Genomic DNA, 8,605 nt, shown 5'->3' with positions numbered 1-8,605 from the left:
AAGGTTTAGGGTAAGGGTTAGGGTTAATGTAAGGGTCAGGGTAAGGGTTGGGGTAAGGTTTAGGGTAAGGGTTAGGTTAAGGATAAGTGTTAGGGTAAGGGTTAGGTTAATGGTAACCGTAAGTGTAAAGGTAAGGGTTAGGGTGAGAGTAAGAATAAGGGTATGGGTAATGGTAAGGGTGAGGGTTAGGCTAAGGTTAAGTGTAAGGTTTAGATTTAGGCTAAGGGTAAGTGTAGCAGAAAGGGTAAGGTTTACGGTAAGGGTAAGTGTTAGGATAAGGGTAAGGTTTAGGGTTAGGTTAAGGGTAAGGGATAGGGTAAGGGATTGGGTAAGGGATAGGGTAAGAGTAAGGGTAAGGGTAAGGGTAAGAGTACGAGTTAGGGTAACGGAAAGCGTAAGGGTACGGGTGGAAGTATGTGTTAGAGTATGGGTTATGATAAGGGTAAGGGTTAGGGTAAGAGTAAGTGTAAGGGTATGTTTAAGTGTACGGGTCACTGTAAGTGTTAGAGTAAGGGTTAGGTTAGGGGTAACTGTTAGGGTAATGGTTAGGGTTAATTTTAGGGTTAGTGTGAGGAAAACGTAAAGGTAAGTATTAGGTTAAGGTTAAGAGCAAGTGTAAGGTTTAGGTTAAGGGTAAGGGTTAATGTAATGGTACTGGAAAGGGTTCAGGTAAGGTTTAGGGTTAGAGTTAGGTTAGGGTTAAGTGTTAGGAAAAGGGTAAGTTGTATGTATAAGAATAAGTGTAAGAGTAAGGGTATTGGTAAAGATAAGGGTGAGGGTTAAGGATAAGGTATAAGGATAAGGGTATTTAAATTTTTTAATTCAATTTATTTTAAATTAAAATTTTTTAATTTAATTAATTAATATTTTAATTGTATGAGTAATTGCTAGGGCAAGTTTAAGCGTAAGTGTACATTTAAGTGTTGTTGTGTGGCTTATTGTAAGGGTAAGGTTAAGTGTTAGGGTAATGGTTATGGTTAATTATAGGGTTAGGGTGAGAAAAACGTAAGATTAAGTATTAGCTAAAGGTTAAGGGTAAGGTTAATGTTAAGAGTAAGTGTAAGGTTTAGGGTAAGGGTTAGGTTAAGGATAAGTGTTAGGGTAAGGGTAAGGTTAATGGTAACCGTAAGTGTAAAGGTAAGGGTTAGGATAAGAGTAAGAATAAGGGTATGGGTAATGGTAAGGGTGAGGGTTAGGCTAAGGGTAAGTGTAAGGTTTAGATTTAGGCTAAGGGTAAGTGTAGCAGAAAGGGTAAGGTTTACGGTAAGCTTTAAGCTTTAGGGTTAGGTTAAGGGGAAGGGGAAGGGGAAGGTAAGGGGAAGGGTTGGAGTAAGGTATAGGGTAAGGGTAAGGTTATGGTTAAAGGAAAGAGTAAGGGTAAGGAAAAAGTAAAGGTAAGGATTTGGGTAATGGTAAGGGTGAGAAGGGTTAGGGTAAGGGTTACGGTAAGGGTTAGGTAACGCAGTGTACAACCTGGGACGTCACACGCAGAGCTGCCTCTGGCAAGGTGAGTGAGGAACAGATGTAGCAGTTGTTGTGTTGTAGGTCTCACTGTTCCTCTAAGCATCCCCTCTGTCTTTTAGAGGTGCTGTAGCTGTTTGAAGAGGGTAGATTGAAGCATCTGCCTCGGGGGCTGGTAAGCGGCAGAGGTAAGGGAGCAGATGAGAGTAACTTACCTAGTTGTGCTGTGTCTTTGGATGCTGCATCGGCCTATGCGTTTCTTTTTCTTTCACAGGTGTCTCGCACAGGCTGAAAGGAGCAAACTGCACTCTGAAGAGCTGTGTAAGAAGAGGGGCTGGTCATGAGCTGGGTTGGAGCAGAACAACCAAGTAGCACAAGGTGACTATGAAAGGTGTCCGTCTTGCTTTGCAGGTGCCATGGCAGGCTCTCCACAGAAGTGGATAAGGATATGAGATAAGGCCAGAGAGCGACAAGGAGCGGCACGTGCAGGGATGGTTTTGAAGCGCTGCGGTGGCTTACTCTTCTGTTCATCAGGTGCCACAGGCAAGGTGGGTTGTAACATCAGTCGTTATATTTGCATGAAAGCAGTTCACTTGAATGCCACAGTGCATCTGAGTAGGGTGTTCTAGCAGAACAAGCTTGTCTGGCACAGCGGTGCCTGATGGCAGTGTGTTTCCTCAGGTGAAGAGGTGCCTGAAGCCCCATCCTATCTAGCCTGCACACAATTATCTGAGAATGAAAGCTGCTTTCCAGTAATTCAGAAAGCCAAGTTACGTCTCAGCCTTGAGCATCTCGGGCTTTTGGGCCTGTCTGTAACATTTGGCACCAGCACTAATACTTTTTTTGGCATATGTTTAGCGTTTGGGGCCTGTGTCTGGGATTTGGGCCCTGTCTCGAACCACTGGGGCTTTGTCCTGGGTTTTGGAGCCTGCCTCTAGAGTTCAGGGCCTGTGATTAGGCTTTTGGGGTCTGTGTCTGGGGGCCGGTATCTGGGGGCAAGGGGGGAGCTGCTTGTAGACCCTTGGGGCCGGCATTGAGGGGGTTGGGAGCTGACTCTACACCTTTGGGGCCTGCTTCTGGGGGCGGGGGGGGGGTTGAGACCAGCATCTGGGGGAGGGGTGGGAGCTCTTTGTATTCCTTTGGAGCCTGTGTCGGGGGGCGGGGGGGGGGGGGGAAGGGGAGGGTTGGTTGGGAGGTGCTTGTACACTGTTGGAGCCTGGGTTGAGGGAGGAGGTTTGGAGCTGCTTCTACACCTTTGGGCCTGGCATCGGGGGTAGGGGGTTGGGTGCTGGTTGTAGGGGCCTGTGTTTGGGGGGGGGGGCTTGGGACCTGCGTCTGGGGGAGGGGTGGGAGCTGCTTGTACACCTTTGGGGCCTGCATGTGTGGGGGGTCAGGGCCTGTGTCTAGCGGGCTGGGAACTGCTTGTACAATGTAGGAATCTGTTTCTGCAGGGTGGCTGGGAGCTGTTTGTACAACTTTGGGGCCAGCATCTGGGGGTGGCTGGGAGCTGCCTGTACACTGTAGGGGCCTGTGTTTGTGGGGGGCTTGGGGGCCTCCCTCGGGGGGGGGGGGAGGGTTGGGAGCTGCTTGTATAGGGTAGGGGGCCTGCCTGGCAGGGGTTGGGAGCTGCTTGTAGAATTTGGGTCACTGTGTCTGGGGGGGGGGTTGGGGCCTGTGTCTCAGGGGTGTTGGGAACTGGTTGTACACCTTTGGGTCCTGTCTCTGGGGGGGAGCTACTTGTACACTTTTGGGGTCTTTATTTGAGGGGGGTTGGGAGTTGCTCATGCATTCTAGGTGCCTCCCTTTTGAAAAGGGTTGGGGCCTGCATCTGTGGGTGGTTGGGAGCTGCTTGTACACTATAGGGGCCATGGTCTTGGAGGGGGGTCTGGGCTGTTTATACACCTCTGTGGCCTGTGTTTGGGGGGGGGGGTGGGCCTGTGCCTGGGGGAGTTGGGAGGTGCTTGTTCACTCTAGGAGCCTCCATTTGGGGGTCTTTGGGGCCTCCCTTTGAGGGGGAGGGAGTTGGGAGTTGGTTGTACACCTCCGCATCCCATGTCTTGGGGAGGGGGGGGGGGAGTGGGACCGGTCTCTGAAGGGGCGGGTTGTGAGCTGCTTGTACACCTGTGTCGGGGGGGAGGGTAGGGGGGATGGTGGGGGGCGGGCCCGGGTCGTGGGCCAGTGTCTGGGTGGAGTCCAGTTCTTGGGAGGGGGTGGTGGGGTAGGAGCTGCTTGTGGGCAGTTGGGGTCTGCATCTGGGTGTGGTTGGTGCCTGCTTCTGTTGGCAGTTTGGGGCCTGCTTGTAGACTTGTGCAGCCTGGGTTTGGGGGCTTTTCTGTAACGTTTGGGGCCTGCATTTTTGCTTTGGGATGCATCTTGAGCTTTTGAGGCCTAGCAGTAGCATTTGGGGCCTGCATCTGGGGCTTTTCTGTAGCATTTTGGTTGCGTATTTGTGATTTGGGGCCTGTATCGTGGGTTTTGCCTTTTTTGTAGTTTCCATCTTTGTGTGTGTGTGTTTCGTTGTTGGTTGTCTGGGGTTAGGGGCAGTTTGGGGTTTGGATTAAAGTCAGTGTCATTAGCGTTAGGGGGTTGATAATAAGGGTTAGGGTTGTGGTTAGAGTTGTTAGGTTTAAGGGGAATAAGGATTTCAGGGTAAGGGGATCAAGGTTGTGGGAATAAAAATGTTGTTTTTGCGCAGTTACATCCTGTAGAGGGAAGGAAGGTGGTATTGAGATATGCTTGCAGTGATAAGACAGCTTAACAGTGTGAAATGAGTTCATCTGATTCGTGTCAATATGGAACAATGCTAGGGCCGCATGATATGATGAAAAGTCTGAGAAAACCAGAGTGGTTAATATATATAGTTCTTGAATCTTGCAAAGGAATGGTCCAGCAATTCGGGTCAATAGGGGATAAGAGAACAAAGGGGTTTCAGAATAACTGCTAACTATTACAACTGTTGCATGGGACACTATGCAAGTGTCTGCCATCCAGCCAAGATGGACAAAGGAGATGGACAAGAGAAAAGCCTGGGAGGAAGACTACGAGCCTTCAGTACGAGCGGCCCCCAGAGGGACCACCGGAGACTGATAACGCCTGCACCAGTGGGAGGGTTTGGATTCTGGGAACTAATTAGAATAACCCTGCCTTTTGTAGAAGTAGTAATGAATATGTATTAGCCTAGCAGCATAAAAACCAGCCGCCTAATGTAACTTGTGTGTGTCTTGGTGGAGCAGAGACTCCTGGCGCACCCAGCGCTGCTTGCTTACCTCTATTCATTTAATAAATTGTAAATTTCAATTGCAATCCTATTTGGGACCCAGTCATTTATTACAAGTGGGCTCTCGTCCGGGAGGGCTTTGGTTCCTGATTTCTGGTTTGATCTAGGAGAGGCACCCCCACCATTTGGTGGCTGCTGTTTGAGTCAGGTCGGAACTAATGGCATCTTAAACCTGAATAAAGGTAAGCAAAGTTTCTGATTCTTTTTTTCAGCTCCCTTGCCAGCTGCTGCACTATATTTTGCCCATAATTGTGTGTGTGAAGATCCGAACGAAGATGACGGAGTCGTAAGCATTTAAAGCGTATACCGTTCGGTTGGGTGGGGTTCGGTTGCCTGTGTGTGTAAGAGTGTGACTGAGATGGAACTTAGTTCTGAAGCGATTGTGGAGGTCTTCTAACCGCGGTTCCAATCTCCCGTGAGGGACTTGGCCGGTGAAGGACCGAAGGGATTCCTATAGGATTTGTGGGTGTGTGATAGGTCCTCGACCCCCTGCAAGACACTCTTACTAAGGTAACCAAGGGCTATGGGAATTGCCATAGTAAAATTCCTAGATGGGTCAGACAAAATCAAAGACCAGAGACCAGAAGAAAGGGAGCAAATTACCAGTGTTTCCTCAGGTGAAGAGGTGCCTGAAGCCCCATCCTATCTAGCCTGCACACAATTATCTGAGAATGAAAGCTGCTTTCCAGTAATTCAGAAAGCCAAGTTACGTCTCAGCCTTGAGCATCTCGGGCTTTTGGGCCTGTCTGTAACATTTGGCACCAGCACTAATACTTTTTTTGGCATATGTTTAGCGTTTGGGGCCTGTGTCTGGGATTTGGGCCCTGTCTCGAACCACTGGGGCTTTGTCCTGGGTTTTGGAGCCTGCCTCTAGAGTTCAGGGCCTGTGATTAGGCTTTTGGGGTCTGTGTCTGGGGGCCGGTATCTGGGGGCAAGGGGGGAGCTGCTTGTAGACCCTTGGGGCCGGCATTGAGGGGGTTGGGAGCTGACTCTACACCTTTGGGGCCTGCTCCTGGGGGCGGGGGGGGGGTTGAGACCAGCATCTGGGGGAGGGGTGGGAGCTCTTTGTATTCCTTTGGAGCCTGTGTCGGGGGGCGGGGGGGGGGGGGGAAGGGGAGGGTTGGTTGGGAGGTGCTTGTACACTGTTGGAGCCTGGGTTGAGGGAGGAGGTTTGGAGCTGCTTCTACACCTTTGGGCCTGGCATCGGGGGTAGGGGGTTGGGTGCTGGTTGTAGGGGCCTGTGTTTGGGGGGGGGGGCTTGGGACCTGCGTCTGGGGGAGGGGTGGGAGCTGCTTGTACACCTTTGGGGCCTGCATGTGTGGGGGGTCAGGGCCTGTGTCTAGCGGGCCGGGAACTGCTTGTACAATGTAGGAATCTGTTTCTGCAGGGTGGCTGGGAGCTGTTTGTACAACTTTGGGGCCAGCATCTGGGGGTGGCTGGGAGCTGCCTGTACACTGTAGGGGCCTGTGTTTGTGGGGGGCTTGGGGGCCTCCCTCGGGTGGGGGGGGGAGGGTTGGGAGCTGCTTGTATAGGGTAGGGGGCCTGCCTGGCAGGGGTTGGGAGCTGCTTGTAGAATTTGGGTCGCTGTGTCTGGGGGGGCGGTTGGGGCCTGTGTCTCAGGGGTGTTGGGAACTGGTTGTACACCTTTGGGTCCTGTCTCTGGGGGGGGAGCTACTTGTACACTTTTGGGGTCTGTATTTGAGGGGGGTTGGGAGCTGCTTGTGCACTTTTGGACCTATGTTTAGGCTGGTTGGGAGTTGCTCATGCATTCTAGGTGCCTCCCTTTTGAGAAGGGTTGGGGCCTGCATCTGTGGGTGGTTGGGAGCTGCTTCTACACTATAGGGGCCATGGTCTTGGAGGGGGGTCTGGGCTGTTTATACACCTCTGTGGCCTGTGTTTGGGGGGGGGGGGGGGTGGGCCTGTGCCTGGGGAAGTTGGGAGCTGTTTGTTCACTCTAGGAGCCTCCATTTGGGGGTCTTTGGGGCCTCCCTTTGAGGGGGAGGGAGTTGGGAGTTGGTTGTACACCTCTGCATCCCGTGTCTTGGGGGGGGTGGGGGGAGTGGGACCGGTCTCTGAAGGGGCGGGTTGTGAGCTGCTTGTACACCTGTGTCGGGGGGAGGGTAGGGAGGTTGGCGGGGGTCGGGTCCGGGTCTTGGGCCAGTGTCTGGGTGGAGTCCAGTTCTTGGGAGGGGGTGGTGGGGTAGGAGCTGCTTGTGGGCAGTTGGGGTCTGCATCTGGGTGTGGTTGGTGCCTGCTTCTGTTGGCAGTTTGGGGCCTGCTTGTAGACTTGTGCAGCCTGGGTTTGGGGGCTTTTCTGTAACGTTTGGGGCCTGCATTTTTGCTTTGGGATGCATCTTGAGCTTTTGAGGCCTAGCAGTAGCATTTGGGGCCTGCATCTGGGGCTTTTCTGTAGCATTTTGGTTGCGTATTTGTGATTTGGGGCCTGTATCGTGGGTTTTGCCTTTTTTGTAGTTTCCATCTTTGTGTGTGTGTGTTTCGTTGTTGGTTGTCTGGGGTTAGGGGCAGTTTGGGGTTTGGATTAAGGTCAGTGTCATTAGCGTTAGGGGGTTGATAATAAGGGTTAGGGTTGTGGTTAGAGTTGTTAGGTTTAAGGGGAATAAGGATTTCAGGGTAAGGGGATCAAGGTTGTGGGAATAAAAATGTTGTTTTTGCGCAGTTACATCCTGTAGAGGGAAGGAAGGTGGTATTGAGATATGCTTGCAGTGATAAGACAGCTTAACAGTGTGAAATGAGTTCATCTGATTCGTGTCAATATGGAACAATGCTAGGGCCGCATGATATGATGAAAAGTCTGAGAAAACCAGAGTGGTTAATATATATAGTTCTTGAATCTTGCAAAGGAATGGTCCAGCAATTCGGGTCAATAGGGGATAAGAGAACAAAGGGGTTTCAGAATAACTGCTAACTATTACAACTGTTGCATGGGACACTATGCAAGTGTCTGCCATCCAGCCAAGATGGACAAAGGAGATGGACAAGAGAAAAGCCTGGGAGGAAGACTACGAGCCTTCAGTACGAGCGGCCCCCAGAGGGACCACCGGAGACTGATAACGCCTGCACCAGTGGGAGGGTTTGGATTCTGGGAACTAATTAGAATAACCCTGCCTTTTGTAGAAGTAGTAATGAATATGTATTAGCCTAGCAGCATAAAAACCAGCCGCCTAATGTAACTTGTGTGTGTCTTGGTGGAGCAGAGACTCCTGGCGCACCCAGCGCTGCTTGCTTACCTCTATTCATTTAATAAATTGTAAATTTCAATTGCAATCCTATTTGGGACCCAGTCATTTATTACAAGTGGGCTCTCGTCCGGGAGGGCTTTGGTTCCTGATTTCTGGTTTGATCTAGGAGAGGCACCCCCACCATTTGGTGGCTGCTGTTTGAGTCAGGTCGGAACTAATGGCATCTTAAACCTGAATAAAGGTAAGCAAAGTTTCTGATTCTTTTTTTCAGCTCCCTTGCCAGCTGCAGCACTATATTTTGCCCATAATTGTGTGTGTGAAGATCCGAACGAAGATGACGGAGTCGTAAGCATTTAAAGCGTATACCGTTCGGTTGGGTGGGGTTCGGTTGCCTGTGTGTGTAAGAGTGTGACTGAGATGGAACTTAGTTCTGAAGCGATTGTGGAGGTCTTCTAACCACGGTTCCAATCTCCCGTGAGGGACTTGGCCGGTGAAGGACCGAAGGGATTCCTATAGGATTTGTGGGTGTGTGATAGGTCCTCAACCCCCTGCAAGACACTCTTACTAAGGTAACCAAGGGCTGTGGGAATTGCCAGAGTAAAATTCCTAGATGGGTCAGACAAAATCGAAGACCAGAGACCAGAAGAAAGGGAGCAAATTACCAGTC

The 8,605-nt window shown here is 50.8% G+C and overlaps 1 long non-coding RNA gene across 1 annotated transcript; it reads left to right on the top strand.

Moving 5' to 3' along the window:
* The first annotated feature begins 1,902 nt into the window (after positions 1 to 1,902).
* LOC311428398 lies at positions 1,903 to 7,750 on the top strand. Its single transcript, XR_014687703.1, has 3 exons — positions 1,903 to 2,009; positions 4,951 to 5,024; positions 7,698 to 7,750. It is a non-coding gene; the product is annotated as an uncharacterized lncRNA (long non-coding RNA).
* The last annotated feature ends 855 nt before the right edge of the window (positions 7,751 to 8,605 follow it).

The sequence above is a fragment of the Aythya ferina genome (genome assembly GCF_964211825.1).
Source record: "Aythya ferina genome assembly, contig: HAP1_SCAFFOLD_70, whole genome shotgun sequence".
In the NCBI taxonomy this organism is placed as follows: domain Eukaryota; kingdom Metazoa; phylum Chordata; class Aves; order Anseriformes; family Anatidae; genus Aythya; species Aythya ferina.
The sequence above is the reverse complement of the archived record's forward strand: the minus strand, read 5'-3'. Positions and strand labels throughout refer to the sequence as shown.